Source organism: Bubalus bubalis, chromosome 1, assembly GCF_019923935.1.
Source record: "Bubalus bubalis isolate 160015118507 breed Murrah chromosome 1, NDDB_SH_1, whole genome shotgun sequence".
Classification (NCBI taxonomy): Eukaryota; Metazoa; Chordata; class Mammalia; order Artiodactyla; family Bovidae; genus Bubalus; species Bubalus bubalis.
The window spans coordinates 177,252,947-177,275,497 of NC_059157.1; the positions used below are offsets into that span (position 1 = coordinate 177,252,947).

General features: G+C 42.4%; 1 protein-coding gene and 1 pseudogene across 3 annotated transcripts in view; one reads left to right on the plus strand and one right to left on the minus strand.

Annotated features, from left to right (window-relative positions):
- Nucleotides 1-14,367, minus strand: part of SLC35G2 (solute carrier family 35 member G2) — a 49,513-nt gene extending 35,146 nt beyond the window's left edge. The window contains exon 1 of one of the 3 annotated variants that reach the window (XM_006070629.4): nucleotides 14,189-14,367. The gene's annotated coding sequence lies outside the window, so the exon portion shown is untranslated. The other 2 variants (XM_006070631.4, XM_006070632.4) reach the window with 2 other exon arrangements.
- Nucleotides 14,368-20,903: 6,536 nt separating this feature from the next.
- On the plus strand, nucleotides 20,904-21,941 carry LOC102390266 (annotated as a pseudogene).
- The last annotated feature ends 610 nt before the right edge of the window (nucleotides 21,942-22,551 follow it).

The window sequence follows — 22,551 nt, forward strand, 5'->3', positions numbered from 1 at the left end:
GTAGTGGTAATGAACGCCTGAACTGTACGCCACAACTCATCTGAAGCAGAACAAGCTGATTCTGGCTCACTTATTTGTTTTCTCTTTTCAGATTTAATTTTGAGATTGAAAGAACATTTATTTGTATTTGAGATGCTAACACCATCACTAAACTTTTTATTGAAATTTAAGCACACAGTGTACACGTAGGACAATATTTTATAAACCGTTGTCCTCAAGTTAAAAAAGATGTTAGCAAAATATTTTAAATAATCAGGATCAAGCTTTTGAAAAGTCATTTTCATCTTTCATTAATTTAGGCAATATGGTGATAATGAGGTTATATGATCTGTACATAAATACATTATATGTCTTTATCCATATACAATATATACATTAAGATGTATATATTTACTATAAGGCAGTCATATACAACATTATAATAATACACATAGAATTAACGACCATGAGAGTTGAAAAAGCCTTTGGGGGTCATTTACTCCAATTCCTTTAATAGCAACTATAACCTCTGTAGCATCTGCAACAAATAGTTCAGTTTCTGTTTGAACCTACTTATTCCTTTTGAAGGCAGCCACCTGGGAATCATTCTGGTTGTTACAAAATTGTTTTTTAACATTCAGTCAAAATCTCCCTATCTATAATTTCCAGAGTTTGTTCCTACATATTAGCTCTGGGGTCACTAATTATTTCTCTTCCACAGGAAATCTCAGTATCAGGAACTTTTCTACCCTCCCCATCCCAGGTCTCCCATCATGAGTTTTCTCGTCTCCAGACTGAAAATCTCCTCTTTTTTAAATTACTCCACATATAATCATGGTTTTCATCTCACCATATTAACCACTCCAGTTTCTATGATCTCGCCTATTCAGGAGAGATTCTACTTCTATGAGGGGAGCCTGAGATCACACCAGCTATTCTGGCATCCTCACACATTTATGGTTTTTCCTTCAGTCAATATTTACTAAATGCCTATGGTGTGGAAGGCACTGTGCTAAGATACTGCGAGAGATAAAATTAAGAAAACATATGCTTTCTCTTAAAGAACTTACACATTCATGTGGGAGAAAAGAAATATGCTAATAGTACCAAAAATAGACACAAGTGCTGTGTATGTTAAAAGAAGGAAATTATACAATTAAATATGTATTTGCTGTAACACTAAGTACTAGAGAACAAAGAAAAAGTGATGACAGTTTCAGACTAGACCTGTTTTGGTTTGGGATAGCATTAGAATTGGTAAAAAGCAGTAAGCATGGGATTTAAGCAACATTAAGAGAGGCATTTCCAGATTGGGAGAATTACACATCGATTCAGAAGACACAAAAAGTTTTTATTTCTATTCTTTTGACCTGTGACAATGTGATCAATAAACACTTGTCCAGATTGATTTACATGCAACTTTATAGAGAGACAAATAAATTGACTACTATGCACCTAGTGCTTTACATTATTATTTTACTAAATCCCTCAACAACCCCAACAAGGTAGGCACTAATATTAGTCTCTCTTTAAAAACAAATCAAGTGAAGATCAACAAGCTTCAGTGACTTGCCCAAGGTTACAGAGCTGCTTATGGCAGCCAGCCTTCAAATTCAGACTGTCATCTTCCAGTCCGACTTGAAGTCATCAACTACTTACTGCCCAATGAAGCAATATCCAGCAAACTCCCACCCACATTCCCACAACCTTCCTGGAGAACTACTTGGGAGAAATCTCTCACTGAACAACCTGTTCCTCCTCTGGGTTCAAGAACACTTTCTACAGAACTCTGTTACAATCCTTGGCATAAGATATCACTCACTGTGAATTGTTTAAGTAACACTCACTCCTGATAAAGTGTTACTGCTCTAAGAACAGAGATTATGTCCTTATCTTATTCATGGTATCCCCATACCTTAAGGCATTGCCAAACTCAACAAATGCTGGGAGCATGCTTTGAATAAAGTCACCCGTTTAACCAGAGACGTCTAATTCTGGATCTCATTTGTTGTGTAGAGCTTTGGTTGCCACAATTCTGCAATCTAACACTATTTTCTATCTCAGCTCTAAATTAAGGGAATCATCCAAGAAGTAATTGTGAGTATCTGGCTTCAGTCCATCCCACCCTCAGCAGCCTCATTCATCTTTGGGATCCTCACTCCCATTTATTACTTTTTAAATTTTATTTATTTTTGGCTCCACTGGGTCTTGGTTGCAGTGTGTGGGCTTTCTGCAATTGTGGCAAGCAGGGGCTCCTATCTAGTTGTGGTGCGCTGCTTCTCATTGTGGTGGCTTCTCTTGTTGCACAGCAACACCAGCACAAGGACTCAATAGTTTTGGCGCATGGGATTAGTTGCCCCGAGGCAAGTGGGACCTTCATGGACCAGGGATGGATCCTGTGTTCCCTGCATTGCCAGGTGAATTCTGAACCACTGGACCACCGGGCAAGTCCTTCACCCCCATTTAGAACAATGGCTCAGCCAGAGTTACACACAGCCCAGAGGCAAAATAAATGAGAAATTAGATTACCTAATAGTTTTACTTTCCTTCAGGTTTTTAAAGTAAAAGTCATGGTTCAATAAAGTTGCTGATACTCCAGGGCCTTAAATACAAGGAAAGAGAAAAGTGATTTTGAGAAGTCAGGAAATGACTAAATGAACCTAAGTAATGATGACACACATGTGGATTGAATTAATATAAAATTCAATACATGAAATGGTGTTCAGTTCAGTTCAGTTCAGTCGCTCAGTCGTGTCCGACTCTTTGCGACCCCATGAACTGCAGCACACCAGGCCTCCCTGTCCATCACCAACTCCCCGAGTTCACTCAAACTCACATCCATCGAGTCGGTAATGCCATCCAGCCATCTCATCCTCTGTCGTCCCCTTCTCCTCCTGCCCCCTATCCCTCCCAGCTTCAGGGTCTTTTCCAATGAGTCAACTCTTCGCACAAGGTGGCCAACGTATTGGAGTTTCAGCTTCAGCATCAGTCCTTCCAATGAACACCCAGGACTGATCTCCTCTAGGATGGACTGGTTGGATCTCCTTGCAGTCCAAGGGACTCTCAAGAGTCTTCTCCAACACCACAGTTAAGTGCACATAAATTATTACATATGCTCATTGATCATATATAATTCAACACAGCAGTGACTATAAGGGAAATCAGAGGAGTAAGTATTTAACATGTATAATGTTATATAGTGAAAGTGAAAGTTGCTTAGTCATTTCTGACTCTTTGAGTCCCCATGGACTGTAGTCCATGGAATTCTCTAGGCCAGAATACTGGAGTATTCTAAATACTGATAGCCTTTCCCTTCTCCAGGGGATCTTCCCAACCCAGGAGTCAAACTGGGGTCTCCCGCATTGCAGTGTGAGTCTTTACCAACTGAGCTATCAGGGAAGCTCATAAAGGGCCAAAATTTTTAAGCTATATATATATATATATATATATATATAAACATTTATAGGGCAAAGTACAGTTTTGGTCCACAGAAAGAAAAAACTCAATGATCTCAGCTCATCTTGACACTTCCCTAAGTAGACAGGGATTTCCTGTGTCCAGACTAGAAGGTAGATGGATGAAAAGTGAGAAGGGAGAGGCACTGGAGTGGGTATCATTCTCCTTCTGACACCCAAGCCAGTGATCAGCACACAGTGACTTTTAAACAATACTTTGGTTACTTAGAGAATCAACTGTTAAGGACAGAATGGCAAAAGAAAAACAAAAACAAGTGTGGTGATGGAAAAGTTTACTGTGCCTGATTTTATAATAAAAATAATGCCAGAGAAACATGAAATAAGAAAGAGCAGTGGCACATAACATCCTGGAACTGTGACTTACCAGAGTGTTTAAGAATATCATCCATATTTCCTTGCAGAGGCAAAGTGACCTCCACAAGGAAAATGAGACAAGACACTCATCAGCAATGAAACGTTTGAAAGTGCTCAAAAAAGAGAGTTTGGTTAGAATACGATTAATACCAACATCATTTTCCCCATCAACAAATTCCAACCTCAACCTGGAAAATTATATTGCTATTCAGTTCACCAGGATGCAAAGACTCCTCAAGCACCTACTAATTGGGAATGATCTAGTCCTCATGAAGACCAGCACAGTCAGATTGTTAGGCCAACAATTGCTATGATCAGCTAAAAGATGTGAAGTGTGGATAGCAGTACTATCCAACTTAAAATTCACTATGGATAAACAACAAAGTCCTAATGTCTATCATGGGGAACTATATTCAATATCCTGTGATAAACCATAAAGCAAAAGACTATTTTTTAAAAGAATGTATATCTGTGTATAACTGAGTCACTTTGCTGTACAGCAGAGACTGGCACAGCATTGTAAATCAACTATACTTCATTTTTAAAAAGTTACTGGGGAATTCAGCCATCCATTTGAATTAAAATATTGTGAAAATTAATTTTATAAGCTCCAATTAAGCTTATATTTGATTATGGCATATTCAGTTCAGTTCAGTTGCTCAGTCATTTCTAAGTCTTTGCGACCCCATGGACTGCAGCACTCCAGGCTTCCCTGTCCATCACCAACTCCTGGAGCTTGCTCAAACTCATGTCCATTGAGTTGGTGATGCCATCCAATTATCTCATCCTCTGTCACCCCTTCTCCTCCTGTCTTCAATCTTTCCCGGCATCAGGGTCTTTTCCAGTGAGTCAGTTTTTTGCATCAGTTAGCCAAATATTGGAGCTTCAGCTTCAGCATCAGTCCTTCCAGTGAATATTCAGGACTGACTTCCTTTAGGATTGACTGGTTTGATCTTCTTGCAGTCCAAGGGACTCCCAAGAGTCTTCTCCAACACCACAGTTCAAAAGTATCAATTCTTCAGTGCTCAGCTTTCTTTATAGTCCAACTCTCACATCTGTACATGACTACTGGAAAAACCATAGCTTTGACTAGATGGACCTTTGTCAGCAAAGTAATGTCTCTGCTTTTTAATATGCTGTCTAGGTTGGTCATAACTTTTCTTCCAAGGAGTAAGCGTCTTTTAATTTCATGGCTTCAGTCACCATCTGCAGTGATTTTGGAGCCCCAAAAAACAAAGTCTCTCACTGTTTCCATTGTTTCCCCATCTATTTGCCATGAAGTGATGGAACTGGATGCCATGATTTTAGTTTTTTGAATGTTGAGTTTTAAGCCAGCTTTTTCACTCTTCTCTTTCACTTTCATCAAGAGGCTCTTTTTTTCCTCTTGGCTTTCTGCCATAAGGGTGGTATAATCTGCATATCTGAGGTTATTGATATTTCTCCTGGCAATCTTCCAGCTTGTGCTTCATCCAGCCTGGCATTTCTCATGATGTATTCTGCATATAAATTAAGTAAGCAAGGTGACAATATACAGCCTTGATGTAATCCTTTCTCAATATTCCAGGTATATTTATATGTATACATATTTTCTTCTTTGTCATATTTTCTTTCATCTACAAAAAATACTCTAAAGAATGGCTCCTTTTTTAAAAGATTGGATAGTAACAGTTTGAAAATATGACAGACAAATGGCATTTAAATAAAAACACTTTAAGTATTTTTTAAATTAATTTTTATTGGAGTATAGTTGCTTTACAATGTTGTTAGTTCCTGCTGTTCAGAAAGTGAATCAGTTATACATATACACATATCCCCTCTTTTTTGGATTTTCTTCCTATTTAGGACACCACAGAGCACTGAGTATAGAGTTCCTTTTGCTATACACTAGGTTCTCATTAGTTATCTGTTTTACACATAATTGTGTAGATACGTCAATCCCGATCTTCCAGTTCATTCCACCTTCTCGCCTCCTTGATATCCATACATTTGTTTTCTACGTTGGTACCTCTATTTCTGCTTTACAAATAAGTTGATCTGTACCATTTTTCTAGATTCCACATATAAGTGACACTATATGATATTTGTTTTTCTCTTTCTGACTTACTTCACTCTGCATGACAGTCTCTAGGTCCATCCTCATCTCTGCAAATGGCACAATTTTGTTCCTTTTTATGGCTGAGTAATATTCCATGTGTATATATGCCATAACTTCTTTATCCATTCATCTGTTGACGGACATCTAGGTTACTTCCTTGTCCTGGCTATTGTAAATATTGCTGCAATGAACATGGGGGTGCATGTATCTTTTTGAATCATTAAATATTTAGAAACTGAATAAGTATTAAAAGGTTCAAACTGAGTAATATGTTACTCCTCATAGAAGACAAGCCTATGTACATGCAGGTTAAAATAAGCAATTACTTCTCACAAAGCCATCTTCAATAGAATTTTACATCTAGTAATGAAATGAATTTAAAAAGGAAAATCAGAGTATAAACCTAGAATTTAAAATGTAATCTATCATATCATGAAACATAGTAGATTATCTTTATAATAGAAGGATGGAGTTAGTGATGGACAGGGAGGCCTGGCGTGCTGCAGTTCATGGGGTTGCAAGGAGTCCGACATGGCTGAGCGACTGAACTGAACTGAACAACCAAATGTAAATGTCAGATATTACAAAGGGTAAAAAGATAGATTTGACTATATAAAGTATGAAATTTTCTATACAGCAGAAAATATAATAAAGTTTAAAATTTTTTAAAAAGTCAGGAAAAAAGTTGCAACATACACAACCAAATCTTTAGTATCTGAAGAATTTTCACAAATAAGAAAAAGCCTATAAACATACCAACAGAAAAATAAAGCTATGAGCTGGAAACTCACAAAACAAAAATAAGTGTAACCGGTAAGTATATAAAAAGATGCTTCTTACTGCCTATCCAATTGACAAAAAACCTTATTTTGATAATAGTGTGGGAATTCTGACATTCTAATTCAGTTTTTATACTGGTATATATTGGTACATCTTTTTTGTAACACAATCTAGAAATATCATTCTTCCAACAAATATTTCTTGAATACACATATATCTGACATTGTGTAGATTTTAAGAACATAGTAAAGAATAAAACTGACAAGGGAGGAGATAAGACATAATTAAATAAACAAATCAGTGTATCAAAAATAAAACATGCATATCCATCAAACCGTCAATTTCACTTCTAGGAATTTTTTCCAAGGATATAATTAAGTGCACCAATATTTACTCAAAGATACTATTTGCAGAATGGTATGAGGGCAGGGGGGGCTCCCGAGAGGAGATACCCCACCCCACGCCCTTAAGCCCGAGGCCAGGGGCGGTGGGTGGGAGGAGTTACCCAACGCCCCCACACCTGAGACCAGGGGCGGCGGCCGGAAGGAGCAACCGTACGCCTGAGGCAGGGGTTGGGTGGGGGCGGCGGGGGGCTGCCGAGAGGAGATACCCAGGGTCCGAGGTCAGGGGCGGCGACTAGAGGAGTTACCCGGTGTCCGAGGTCAGGGGCGGCGGCCGGGAGGATATACCCCACGCCCTTAGGCCTGAGGCCAGGGGCGGCAGGCGGGAGGAGCTACCCCACGCCCCCACGCCGGAGGCCAGGGGCAGCGGCAGGGAGGACCAACCCCACGCTGTGGCTGCGCGGGCACAGGAGGGCCTAGAGGAGCTATCCCACGTTGAAGGTCAGGAAGGGCGGTGGTGAGGAGATACCCCTCGTCCAAGGTAAGGAGCATTGGCTGCGCTTTGCTGGAGCAGCCGTGAAGAGATACCCCACGCCCAAGGTAAGAGAAACCCAACTAAGACGGTAAGTGTTGCAAGAGGGCATCAGAGGGCAGACACACTGAAACCATACTCACAGAAAACTAGTCAATCTAATCACACTAGGACTACAGCCTTGCCTACCTCAATGAAACTAAGCCATGCCCATGGGGCAACCCAAGATGGGCGGGTCCTGGTGGAGAGATCTGACAGAATGTGGTCCACTGCAGAAGGGAATGGCAAACCACTTCAGTATTCTTGCCTTGAGAACCCCATGAACAGTATGAAAACGAAAAATGATAGGATACTGAAAGAGAAACTCCCCAGGTCAGTAGGTGCCCAATATGCTCCTGGAGATCAGTGGAGAAATAACTCCAGAAAGAATGAAGGGATGGAGCCAAATCAAAAACAATACCCAGCTGTGGATGTGACTGGTGATAGAAGCAAGGTCCGATGCTGTAAAGAGCAGTATTGCATAAGAACCTGGAATGTCAGGTCCATGAATCAAGGCAAATTGGAAGAAGTGGTCAAACAAGAGATGGCAAGAGTAAATGTCGACATTCTAGGAATCAGTGAACTGAAATGGACTGGAATGGGTGAATTTAACTCAGATCACCATTATATCTATTACTGCAGGCAGGAATCCCTCAGAAGAAATGGAGTAGCCATCATGGTCAACAAAAGAGTCCAAAATGCAGTACTTGGATGCAATCTCAAAAACGACAGAATGATCTCTGTTCATTTCCAAGGCAAACCATTCAATATCACAGTAATCCAAGTCTATGCCCCAACCAGTAACACTGAAGAAGCTGAAGTTGAATGTTCTATGAAGACCTGCAAGACCTTTTAGACCTAACACCCAAAAAAGATGTCCTTTTCATTATAGGGGACTGGAATGCAAAAGTAGGAAGTCAAGAAACACCTGGAGTAACAGGCAAATTTGGCCTTGGAATACGGAATGAAGCAGGGCAAAGACTAATAGAGTTTTGCTAAGAAAATGCACTGGTCATAGCAAACACCCTCTTCCAACAACACAAGAGAAGACTCTACACATGGACATCACCAGATGGTCAACACCGAAATCAGATTGATTATATTCTTTGCAGCCAAAGATGGAGAAGCTCTATACAGTCAGCAAAAACAAGACCAGGAGCTGACTGTGGCTCAGACCATGAACTCCTTATTACCAAATTCAGACTTAAATTGAAGAAAGTAGGGAAAACCACTAGACCATTCAGGTATGACCTAAATCAAATCCCTTATGATTATACAGTGGAAGTGAGAAATAGATTTAAGGGCCTAGATCTGATAGATAGAGTGCCTGATGAGCTATGGAATGAGGTTCGTGACATTGTACAGGAGACAGGGATCAAGACCATCCCCATGGAAAAGAAATGCAAAAAAGCAAAATGGCTGTCTGGGGAGGCCTTACAAATAGCTGTGAAAGAAGAGAAGTGAAAAGCAAAGGAGAAAAGGAAAGATATAAACATCTGAATGCAGAGTTCCAAAGAATAGCAAGAAGAGATAAGAAAGCCTTCTTCAGCGATCAATACAAAGAAATAGAGGAAAACAACAGAATGGGAAAGACTAGAGATCTCTTCAAGAAAATCAGAGATACCAAAGGAACATTTCATGCAAAGATGAGTTCGATAAAGGACAGAAATGGTATGGACCTAACAGAAGCAGAAGATATAAAGAAGAGGTGGCAACAATACACAGAAGAACTGTACAAAAAAGGTCTTCACGACCCAGATAATCACGATGGTGTGATCACTGACCTAGAGCCAGACATCCTGGAATGTGAAGTCAAGTGGGCCTTAGAAAGCATCACTAGGAACAAAGCTAATGGAGGTGATAGAATTCCAGTTGAGCTATTCCAAATCCTGAAAGATGATGCTGTGAAAGTGCTGCACTCAATATGCCAGCAAATTTGCAAAACTCAGCAGTGGCCACAAGACCGGAAATGGTCAGTTTTCATTCCAATCCCAAAGAAAGGCAATGCCAAAGAATGCTCAAACTACTGCACAATTGCACTCATCTCACACGCTAGTAAAGTAATGCTTAAAATTCTCCAAGCCAGGCTTCAGCAATATGTGAACCGTGAACTTCCTGATGTTCAAGCTGGTTTTAGAAAAGGTAGAGGAACCAGAGAACAAATTGCCAACATCCGCTGGATCATGGAAAAAGCAAGACAGTTCCAGAAAAACATCTATTTCTGCTTTATTGACTATGCTAAAGCCTTTGAGTGTGTGGATCACAATAAACTGTGGGAAATTCTGAAAGAGATGGGAATACCAGACCACCTGACCTGCCTCTTGAGAAATTTGTATGCAGGTCAGGAAGCAACAGTTAGAACTGGACATGGAACAACAGACTAGTTCCAAATAGGAAAAGGAGTACGTCAAGGCTGTATATTGTCACCCTGTTTATTTAACTTATATGCAGAGTACATCATGAGAAACGCTGGACTGGAAGAAACACAAGCTGGAATCAAGATTGCCGGGAGAAATATCAATAACCTCAGATATGCAGATGACACCACCCTTATGGCAGAAAGTGAAGAGGAACTCAAAAGCCTCTTGATGGAGGTGAAAGTGGAGAGTGAAAAAGTTAGCTTAAAGCTCAACATTCAGAAAATGAAGATCATGGCATCTGGTCCCATCACTTCATGGGAAATAGATGGAGAAACAGTGGAAACAGTGTCAGACTTTATTTTTCTGGGCTCCAAAATCACTGCAGATGGTGACTGCAGCCATGAAATTAAAAGACACTTACTCCTTGGAAGGAAAGTTATGACCAACCTAGATAGCATATTCAAAAGCAGAGACATTACTTTGCCAACAAAAGTCCATCTAGTCAAGGCTATGGTTTTTCCTGTGATTATGTATGGATGTGAGATTTGGACTGTGAAGAAGGCTGAGTGCTGAAGAATTGATGCTTCTGAACTGTGGTGTTGGAGAAGACTCTTGAGAGTCCCTTGGACTGCAAGGAGATCCAACCAGTCCATTCTGAAGGAGATCAGCCCTGGGATTTCTTTGGAAGGAATGATGCTAAAGCTGAAATTCCAGTCCTTCGGCCACCTCATGCGAAGAGCTGACTCATTGGAAAAGACTCTGATGCTGGGAGGGATTGGGGGCAAGAGGAGAAGGGGATGACAGAGGATGAGATGGCTGGATGGCATCACTGACTCAATGGACGTGAGTCTTAGTGAACTCCGGGAGTTGGTGATGGACAGGGAGACCTGGCGTGCTGCGGTTCATGGGGTCGCAAGGAGTCAGACACGTCTGAGCGACTGATCTGATCTGATGATAACAGCAAAAATCAGAAATAAATGAATGTTTTTTATTATGAGATTGTTTAAATAAATTGCTCTGCTTACATAGCACAATATTACACAACACTTAATGATGACCTAGTTTTATATGTATTGATTTGAAAGACATTAGTGATAAATTATACAGTGAAAATGCAACCAACAGAAGATTGGTTCATTTAAAATACATGTGGATTTATTTAAAAGAAAATCTGTTTGAGTATAGCAGTGTCCTAAAAAACTAAAAATAGAATTACCATAATGATCCAGTAATCTCACTCCTGGACATGCATCCAAAAAAGATGAAAGCTCTAATTCAAAAAGATACATGTACCCCAATCTTCATAGAGGCACTGTTTACAATACCCAAGACACTGAAGCAATCTAAGTGTCCATCAACAAATGAATGCATAAAGAAGATGTGGTACATATATACAATGGAATATTACTCAGCCATAAAAAGAATGAAATAATATCATTTGCAGCAGTATGAATGGACTGACAGATTAACATATATGTGACATAAGTCAGAGAAAGACAAATATTACATCACTTATATGTGGAATCTAAAAAATAATACAAATGAACTTATTTACAAAACAGAAACAGATTCACAGACATAGGAAACAAACATGGTTACCAAAAGGAAAGGGTGGCATAAGTTGGAATATGGGATTAACAGATGCACACTACCAAATATAAAATAGATAAATAACAAAGATTTACTGTATAGCACAGGGAACTATACTCAATATCATATAATAAACTATAATGGAAAAGAATCAGAAAAAAGAATATAATGCATATACATATAATGTATAACTTAATCACTTGCTGCACTCACACAATATTGTAAGTCAACTATAATTCAATTTTTTAAAAATCTATTTACAATATTTTTCTCTGGTTTTATGTATTGCCCTATTACCCAAATTTCTTAACAATGAGCATACATTTTATTAGAGAAAAACCACAGCTATTCAACATTTTGAAGAGCATATATGTAATCCTTACAGAGTTCACAAAGCGTATCCCACCAGTATAATTGAGATTATCAGCACTGTGATACATCTTAGTCATTATTTTCTTCAGGTTATAACTTTCCATAAGACTGTTGTCTAGCTATTGTTTCCTATTAAATTTGTCATTAATTCTTTTTGTTTAAACTTCATTTAGGAACATCTTTTTTGTATTAATATCAATTTTACCTCTTTATAGACTACATTTGTTCTGTAATTAAAATATGTGTATTTTCTTAGACTTTAAACTTTTTATCTTGTTTTGGGGTATAGTCAATGTTGTGACAGTTTCAGGTGAACAGTGAAGGGACTAAGCCATACATACACATATATCCATTCTCCCCTAAATTCCTGTCCCATCCAGGCTGCCACATAACACTGAGCAGATTTCCATATGGTGCTCAATGTGCTCAGTTACTAAGTCATGTCCGACCCTTTGTGACCCCATGGACTGTAGCCTGCCAGGCTCCTCTGTCCATGGGATTCTCCAGGCAAGAATACTGGAGTGGGTTTCCATTTCCATCTCTAGAGGATCTTCCTGACCCAGGGACCAAATCTGCGTATCCTGCAGTGGAAGGTGGATTCTTTACCCCTGAGCCACCAGGGAAGCACCATGCTATACAGTAGGTCCTTGTAAAAATAAGTAAATTAATTTTAAAGTATGTGTGAATACTTTCTTGCTCAGCCAAACACCAAACACTTTAATTCACAGGTTCTGTGACTTGGAAACAGATGATTATGAAAGTTAATGGTTATGAAGAGTTCAGAAATACTATAGATGTCAAAAAATAAAGATGGATTATAAAAAAGTTCTGGAAAACATGTGTAATTTGTAGTGTGTGATGGCGCTGAAAACCAGTAAGTGTGTTTACATGTGTGTAATGTTTGTGTGTATATACTATGTATTTGCATATATGAGAGTTCTTGTTTATGCTCACCCTGTGCCCTTCCATGTAGGTAAATCAAGCCTGTTAGGCATATGCTTTATCTGCACCACCGGGACGAGCCACATTTGCCTTCAGTTATCTTCAGGAAACAAGCATCAACTCATCCGAAAAGGGTTACACTGTCGAGCGGGCCCTACTCTGGCCACCTGCCTTGGAGGTCGGCTATTTCTGGCAAAGGTGCGGCGTAGAACCGCAAGGCAGGCCGCCTCCAGGGAACTAAGCCGACGACGAAGACGCTGGAGTTACTTCAGCACCACGGACACGGGCAATCCCAATCAGGTCCTTTAGAGCCTAAAGACAGCCGACACCTTCCGTTACCCAAGCGCTCCCAGCCCTCTCCGCCCAGTGCGTCACTGTCTCTGGGCCCTCAATCGTCACTCAGTCGCCAGCTTTTCATCCCGCTCCCTCGCCAACCCCGGCAAAAGCCTCGACACAGATGCGAGTCTGCGCAGCCCCCCTACTCGCCCTTCCTGCTGGCCCGCGCCACCCCTCCATCCTCCTCTCTCCAAAGGGGCCACACGGCGCACGTGGCGTAGAAACCCTACGGCCCAACGGCGGGTCAGGGAGGGGTAGCACTTTCCTCCTCGGAGCTGCGGGAGGCTGCGTGGACTTGCCCTGCGCCTCTAGCCACCACACTCGGCCGCGGCCTGGCCCTTCCTCCACTACCCCTTGCCCTTGCCTTTCATTGGGAAAAGATCGCGCTATACCGTTTATTCTCCGCGAAAATCTCAAACCATACACACAGGCGTCCAAGAGTCGGCAACAGAGTAAACGAAAATATTCATTCTTATTTCTAAATAAGAATTTAGAAATTGTTATTTCTTACAACCACCCAGCATTCTTATAACCTTATTTCTAAAACCACCCAGCATTCTTAAAAAGTTTGAAATTGATGCCATGGCGCCACAGGGACTCACCCTGGTTTGGGTGGGCTCCTGGGCGTGAGGAAAGCAAGAGCCCTGGCCTTTATCAGAGAAGTACACATACACACGACGGTGGCAGGAAACCGGGGCGCAGAGGCCATAGCTGAGGCTGACCCTACCGAACTCGCCTCCAGGTGTTCCAAGGGAGCAGTGCTGGGAAGTGGGAGCCCCGCGGACCCTCAGGCGTCGAGCAGAGCCCCGGAGAAAGGGTGTGAAGGGGGCGGGGCGCTTCACCCGGGTCCGGCCCAAGCCCCAAAGAGGGACTCGGCCTCTTAGGTGCCTCCGCTGAAAGTGAGTGGGCTTCTCTCACTCCTTATGGGTGGGGGCGGCCGGGCAGGCAGGGTCAAGTCCCCAGTCTGCTGTGCTGACCGGCGGCCGGGTTACCTGCGTGTGGCGGCGAGGAAGGCGCGAACCGGTGCTCCGGCCGGGGCTGCCCGCTGCCGCGCGCCTAGTCCAGGCTCTGAGCCCGCTGAGGCCACCGCGGGCTCGCCAGGAAAACCGCGGCCGGGGCGGCGGAGGCCGCGGGGCTGGGCGGGGAGAGGGGCGTCGCCCGCGCGGACACTGCGCCTGCGCTCTCTGCGGCTCCCCCTGTCCCTCACCGTAGGTGCCCCAGTGGAAGACTACCGGGGGCGCCGGGTATTCGTGCCGGGCGGGACTGAGGGACTTCCCCTACTCGCACGGTGAGAGGGCCCAGGAGCCGGGAGCCTGCCTTCCCGGACCGCCAGAGCCTACGCCCTCAGAAACACGCCCTTGGAGAGACCAGATTTGAAGCAATCGCCAGCCAGCCGAGTGACTTGGTTTTCTGGAAGGGGGCAGGGAGGCAGCCTCAATCCATTTCGACCGTTCTGTTTGTGTTTAAGGTCGCAAGTCGATTCCTTGCTATTTACAATATGTCTCAGTTCAGTTCAGTTCAGTCGCTCAGTCGTGTCCGACTCTTTGCGACCCCATGAACTGCAGCACGCCAGGCCTCCATGTCCATCACCAACTCCCGGAGTTCACTCAAACTCATGTCCATAGAGTCAGTGATGCCATCCAGCCATCTCATCCTCTGTTGTCCCCTTCTCCTCCTGCCCCCCAAATCTCCCAGCTTCAGGGTGTTTTCCAATGAGTCAACTCTTAGCATGAGGTGGCCAAAGTATTGGAGTTTCAGCTTCAGCATCAGTCCTTCCAATGAACACCCAGGACTGATCTCCTTCAGGATGGACTGGTTGGATCTCCTTGCAGTCCAAGGGACTCTCAAGAGCCTTCTCCAACACCACAGTTCAAAAGCATCAATTCTTTTTTCACTCAGCCTTCTTCACAGTCCAACTCTCACATCCATACATGACCACTGGAAAAACCATAGCCTTGACTAGATGGACCTTTGTTGGCAAAGTAATGTCTCTGCTTTTGAATATGCTGTCTAGGTTAGTCATAACTTTCCTTCCAAGGAGTAAGTGTCTTTTAATTTCATGGCTGAAATCACCATCTGCAGTGATTTTGGAACCCCAAAAAATAAAGTCTGACACTGTTTCCACTGTTTCCCCATCTATTTCCCATGAAGTGATGAGACCAGATGCCATGATCTTCGTTTTCTGGATGTTGAGCTTTAAGCCAACTTTTTCACTCTCCTCTTTCACTTTCATCAAGAGGCTTTTTAGTTCCTCTTCACTTTCTGCCATAAGGGTGGTGTCATCTGCATATCTGAGGTTATTGATATTTCTCCTGGCAATCTTCATTCCAGGTTGAACATCTTCCAGCCCAGCATTTCTCATGATGTACTCTGCATATAAGTTAAATAAGCAGGGTGACAATATACAGCCTTGACGTACTCCTTTTCCTATTCGGAACCAGTCTGTTGTTCCATGTCCAGTTCTAACTGTTGCTTCCACCTGCATATAGGTTTCTCAAGAGGCAGGTCAGGTGCTCTGGTATTCCCATCTATGCCCCAACCAGTAATGCTGAAGAAGCTGAAGTTGAACAGTTCTATGAAGACCTCCAAGACCTTTTAGAACTAACACCCAAAAAAGATGTCCTTTTCATTATAGGGGACTGGAATGCAAAAGTAGGAAGTCAAGAAACACCTGTGGTAACAGGCAAATTTGGCCTTGGAATATGGAATGAAGCAGGGCAAAGGCTAATCAGAGTTTTGCCAAGAGAATGCACTGGTCATAGCAAACAACTTCTTCCAACAACACAAGAGAAGACTCTACACATGGACATCACCAGATGGTCAACACCGAAATCAGATTGATTATATTCTTTGCAGCCAAAGATGGAGAAGCTCTATACAGTCAGCAAAAACAAGACTGGGAGCTGACTGTGGCTCAGACCATGAACTCCTTATTGCCAAATTCAGACTTCAATTGAAGAAAGTAAGGAAAACCACTAGACCATTCAGGTATGACCTAAATCAAATCCCTTATGATTATACAGTAGAAGTGAGAAATAGATTTAAGGGCCTAGATCTGGTAGATAGAGTGCCTGATAAACTATGGACGGAGGTTGTGACATTGTACAGGAGGCAGGGATCAAGACCATCCCCATGGAAAAGAAATGCAAAAAAGCAAAATGGCTGTCTGGGGAGGCCTTACAAATAGCTGTGGAAAGAAGAGAAGCAAAAAGCAAAGGAGAAAAGGAAAGATATAAGCATCTGAATGCAGAGTTCCAAAGAATAGCGAGGAGAGATAAGAAAATATGTCTAGCATTAGTGAATCATGCCTGGAAATGTCTTTGGGCATCCTGGACTCCACTGGAAGTTTTACCCTGAGGTTTCTGGGGGAAGGGTCTTGAAGCTCCAGAGCTGGCACCTGAACTGAGGTCTATGCACCCCAATCCTGTGCTGAATGAATACAGCTTCTTGGAAACAGACCTGGTCATCAAAGCAATGGACTAGATGGGTCAAGAGGATGGGCAAGAAGGCCAGCACCACAGGCCAGACAAGAAAGGGTGGTGCCTGAACCAAGGTGCCAGCTGCGGGAAAAGATAGGAAGTGACTGCTGGTTTTCCCCGTGTCCTTCGAGACCCACTCAGCACCCTGCTCTGTGACTCAGGGCTGACGTTTAGGGATGACATCAACTGTCCTCTGGCTTTTTGCCTGGTGTTGGCCAATGGAAGGCACCTGCAGGAGATGGATCACAGTGCTTGCAGGCTAAGTGGCTTCAGTCGTGTCCCACTCTTTGTGACCCAGTGGAATGTAGCCTGCCAGACTCCTCTGACCATGCAGATTCTCCAGGCGAGAATACTTGAATGGGTTGCCATTTCCTTCTCCAGGGGATCTTCCTGACCCAGGGATCAAATTCAGGTCTCCTGGGGCTCCTGCTCTGCAGACAGATTCTTTACCTCTGAGCCACTGATGGATCACAAGGCAGGATGTTATTCAAGACCTCCCCCTTGCAGCATCAGAGGGCCACTCTGTTAGCTATGTCTGCATTCTTTATCTGACCACCATTTCTCCAACCCTGTGGCCTTCTCCTACACTTCTCTCTTAGTTCTGTTCCCCACCTGCTGCCTCTGCCCCTACAGACTTGGGGCTAGTTATGGCTCCCAGTACATGCATGTTCAGTGGATCTGTGGTGTCTGACTCTTTGTGACACTATGGACTATAGCCCACCAGGCTCCTCTATCCATGGCATTCTCCAGCGAAAATATTGGAGTGGGTTGTGGTGCCCTCCTTCAGGGGATCTTCCCAACCCAAGGATGGAACCCAGGTCTTCTGCATTGGCAAGTGGATGCTTTACCATTGAGCCATCTGGGAAGCCTATGGTTCCCAGAGGTTTCCTTTAACCCTGCCCACATCTTTTTAAATAGTCCCTTCATTAAATTCTCAACTATCCCCTGGATGTGCCATGCCATCGTTACCTTCCCACCTTTTTCCTACCATTTCAAGATACTATAACAGACTTTGACTTTATTGTGGCTGGGAAGACTCATTAAAAAAAGTGTCAAAGAAAGATGGGACTTTTAAAAGGTGAGATGTCTCCCAGACTCATCCTGATAGTTCTCAGGCTCTGGGCAGTCATCATGGTGGTCTCCCCACTGGGTTCCCCAGCCTGAGGGCATCAAAGACAGTTTGAGTAGACCCAAGAATGTGGTTCAGACTACTCACAATCAATGTGTTCACAAAAGGGCTGGGGGTCATCTGAGTGCACAGCATAGCGGAACTTTTGGATGCCTCTTAATGTAGAGACAATCTAGACCTTCATGGGGCAAGAGCTGGTGCCCTTCCAACCGCAGCTGGGCTGCTTTTGAATGAGACAAAATCCTTGGAACACTTAAAGAGTCTTGGGCACAGTGTCTGAAAAAATGTGTTTGAGAAGGAGCTGCTGAGTGAGGCAATTGTCAATGAGAGTCTCCAGCTGTTTCTGTAGAAAACCCAAAGAATGTTCCCAAAGAGGGAGAAATGAAAGGCAATAGTGAGTAGCAATTGCCCATAGCACTCATGTTAGCTGGGTTTCCTGACCATTCCTCTGACTTGTAAGGACAATCAAACTGGTTTAACTAACTTAATTTTTCCTCACCCCACCCCACCCTCTTAAACAAATCATACAGACAAAACAAAACACTGAGGCACTATCTTGACAAAATTTACTGAAAGATAACCCCAGGAGTAGCTGTTTGCAAACAGAATTAATGTCCACTATTTGTACTGAATACAAATGAGGCCAGAACAGAAAATTTAACATGTATTTTTGGCTTTTCATCAGTTTGAAGAGGAAGGATCCTTTGTTGTTCAGAAAGCAGCCTGGGCACTAACTGTGCTGATGTAGGTAAGGAGCAGAGGTATAGAAGCAAAAGGAGCCTCAGAAGGCTAGAGTGATGCACAAAACTCAGCTAGAGCTTATGTTGCTCTTGAAGGAAGTGGGGGAGGAAGAGAACCTGAAAGGTTTTGAGAATCAGAGTGAGAAGAATGAAGATAGAGAGTAATCTGAGTTTAAGAGAGGTTTCTGGGAGGTTTGAGACAGTAAAACTAGAAATTTAGCATAGCTGCCATTCTGAATGATGCTGAGAGATACAGAGAAACAGGAAAAAGGATTTTTAGATATTTTGTTATGCATATTAAGTGGAATTCTTCTTTTGTGCTATAATATTTAGAACTTTTTCTGGCAAGTGTCAAAATGCAAACTGATTTAACTGAAAAAAAAATTATAAATAGATAGCGGCAGGTATGGCTGGATCCAGGTTGCACACAATGTTATCAAATATGGTCCTTCCCTCTCTGTTGCCTTCAAAGTGTTTATTCTCATGCAGTGATTTTTCCCCACCTCCTCACCTTTCCCCAGTGTTGAACCTATATTATCCTTATAGCTAATCATTCCAGTAGAAACCAAGTACATATTTCCTAGTAGTTCCAATAAAATCTTATTCTCATTAGCAAACTCTGGATTATATCCTCAACCATATGCTTTAGTCCAGAGGACAAAGAATCAGGGATGAGTCATTCTCCAAAGGAAAATCAAAGTTCTATTATCAGAAAAAAGCTGTAAAGTGATAGGCAGGTGGAAAATAGAACATGTCCACTACAAGTTCTTCTCAAAGAAACTTCAGTTAAGATTTATGTTTGCTTTTTAATTTTTTGATATTAGAATTGCATTTCTTTTGAAAATGACATCATGTTGACATGAGAAGCATGGCAGCTGAAATGTTCTTTCAACTAAAAAAATACAGTGAAATATCTTGCTGTTCCTACAGAAAGAGGTGCCAGAAAAGATTTTTTAAATATATTTTTGTTCTGAGTTTCCATATACATACAGCCTCTATTTAAAGGCCTCTTTTCTGATCCCGGGAAATGGTTCAAATTCCTGAAAGCCTAAAGAAGTAGCTAGAATTTCTGATTACCATCGTGAAAATACATGTTTCCCCCATCAATGCCACCACAACTTCACTCTTGGGATTAGACACAAAGCCCAATACTTGTAGCACTCTGGGCTAAACAGCTAAGAATTGGTTTGCATATCCACACAGGGCGGCACACAATAACAACCCATTTCAGGAGCATTCAGATTTTCATTAACTCAAATGCTCGGGAATTCTCGAGGTAAGAATACTGGAATGGGTTGCCATTTCCTTCTCCAGGGGATCTTCCTGACCCAGGGATCCAACCCCAGTCTCCTGCATTGCAGGCAGATTCTTTACCAACTGAGCCACCAGGAAAGCCCCAAATACCTGGCACACCACCACGAACCTTGAAATATGTGCGACAACTTGCTGTCTCAAAGATCAAGCACTTGCATTAGCCTTCAAATTGTGTACAAAACAAAGGGCACCAACAATATGCAGAGCTGTCTGTTTTCCCCTCAATCAATTCTTTCTTCGTTATCATTTAGTACCCTCTTACCACATTAGCTAGTGGCTCATCTGGTAAAGAATCTACCTGCAATGCGGGAGACATGGGTTCAATCCCTGGGATGGGAAGATACCCTGGAGAAGGGAAAAGGTACCCACTCCAGTATTCTGGCCTGGAGAATTCCATTGACTGTATAGCCAATGGGGTCACAAAGAGTCAGACACAACTAAGCAATTTTCACTTCACCACATTTGCTGACTACACCATTTACTTGCTCTGTGCTTCAGATTCCTTATCAGAAAAAGGGACAATGATAACCTAATACACAGGGGTGTTATGAGGATTAAATTAATTAATACATGTAAAGTGTTGAGAAGGACAATGTTGGGCATTCAGTAAGCACTAAATTAATGTTTGCTTTTATGATTACAGGGGCCCAAAAGTACATCCCTCTCCATAAGTAAAACATGTGAAAAAAAAATCTGTAGAGATCATGTCTGAAGAGAATGCTGTATAGGGAGAGTAGATGTTCATTCAGTTTCAGAGACCTTAAGGAAATTCAAATCCAGTGCTGAAAGACCCTCTATTTTTTTAAATATGAGGTAGAAATCTTGATTTATTTTCAGTTTTACCACAAGGCTTGATGGATCTTAGTTTCCCCACCAGGGATGGAACCCTGGTCCATAGCAGTGAAAACATCAAGTCCTAACCACTACTGGACCACCAGACAATTCCCAGAAATCTTGATATTTAAAAAAATGTATTGCTTTTCTTTTCTGCTCATGGATACTGCAGAATAATCATCGTTGAAGTTTACCCCCTTCCACTGATGTTATGTCTAAATCTGAGTCTCCCAAAGAGCCCGAACAGCTGTGGAGGCTCTTCATCAGAGGACTGAGCTTTGAAACAACCGATGAGAGTCTGAGGAGCCATTTTGAACAACAGGGAGTGCTCACAGACTGTGTGGTAATGAGGGCTCCGAACCCCAAGTGCTCCAGAGGCTCCCAGTTTGTCAGGTGGGCCGCTGTGGAGGAGGCGGATGCAGCCCTGAATGCAAGGCCACACAAGGTGGATCAAAGAGTTTTGGGAACCAAAGGAGGCCATCTCAAGAGAAGATTGTCAAAGACCTGCTGCCCACTTAACTGGGAAAAAGAGTTTTGTTGGTGGGATTAAAGAAGACACTGAAGAACATCACATAAGAGATTATTTTAAATAGTATGGGAAAATTGAAGTGATTGAAATCACAGCTGACCGAGGCAGTGGCAAAAAGAGGCTTTTGTAACCTTTGATGACCCTGACTCCATAGACAAGATTGGCATTCAGAAACACCACACTGTGAATGGACATAACTGTGAAGTAAAAAAAGCCCTGTCTTAGCAAGAGATGGCTAGTGCTTCATCCAGCCAAAGAGGTCGACCTGGTTCTGGAAACTTTGGTGGCAGTCATGGATGTGGTTTTGATGGAAATGACAACCTTGGTTGTGGAGGAAGCTTCAGTGGTCGAAGTGGCTTTGGCAGGAGCTGTGGTGGTGGTGGATATGGTGGCAATGGGGATGGCTATAATGGGTTTGGTAATGATGTAAGCAATTTTGGAGGTGGTGGAAGCTACAGTGATCTTGGCAATTATGACAACTGATCTTCAAATTTTGGACCCATGAAAGGAGGAAACTTTGGAGACAAAAGTCCTGGCCCCAGTGGTGGTGGAGGCCAGTATTTTGCCAAACCACAAGTAACTATGGCAGTGACAGAAAGTTTTAACTACTGCCAGGAAACAAAGGTTAGCAGGAGAGGAGAGCCAGAGAAGCGACAGGGAGGCTACAGGTTACAACTGATTTGTGAACTTTCAGGCAAGCACAATGCTGGCAGGGCCTAGCTGCTACAAAGAAAGCGTGTTTTAGACAATACTCCTGTGTATGGGCAATTTGAAATTTATTTACAACCTGCTTTGGTGGAGAAGCTGTTGTCTTCAGAAACCTTGGTGTAGCTGAACTGACAGTTACTGTGTTGTGACCTGGAGCTCACTGTTGAGAGGGTCACCCATACAAAATATTCCATGGTATATATCTACCATATTTTCTTCATCCATCTGTCAGTGGACATTTAGGTCTTTTCCATAACTTGGTTATTGTAAAGAGTGCTGCTATGAGCACAGGGGTACCTGTATGTTTAAAAAAAGTTTATTGGAGAATAGTTGTTTTACAATGTTGTGTTGGTTTCTATCATACAGCAATATGAATCAGCTATGCATACGTATGTGTGTACATATACACACACACACACATCTATCTTCTCTTGTTTGGTTTTCCTTCCCATTGAGGTCACTGCGGAGCATTCCCTGTGCTATACAGTAGGTTCTCATTAGTTATCTATTTTATACATAGTATCAATAGTGTATATTTATCAATCCCAATCTCCCAATTCATTTCACCACCACCCCTTTCCCCCTTGGTTCAGTTCAGTCACTCAGTTGTGTCCAGCTCTTT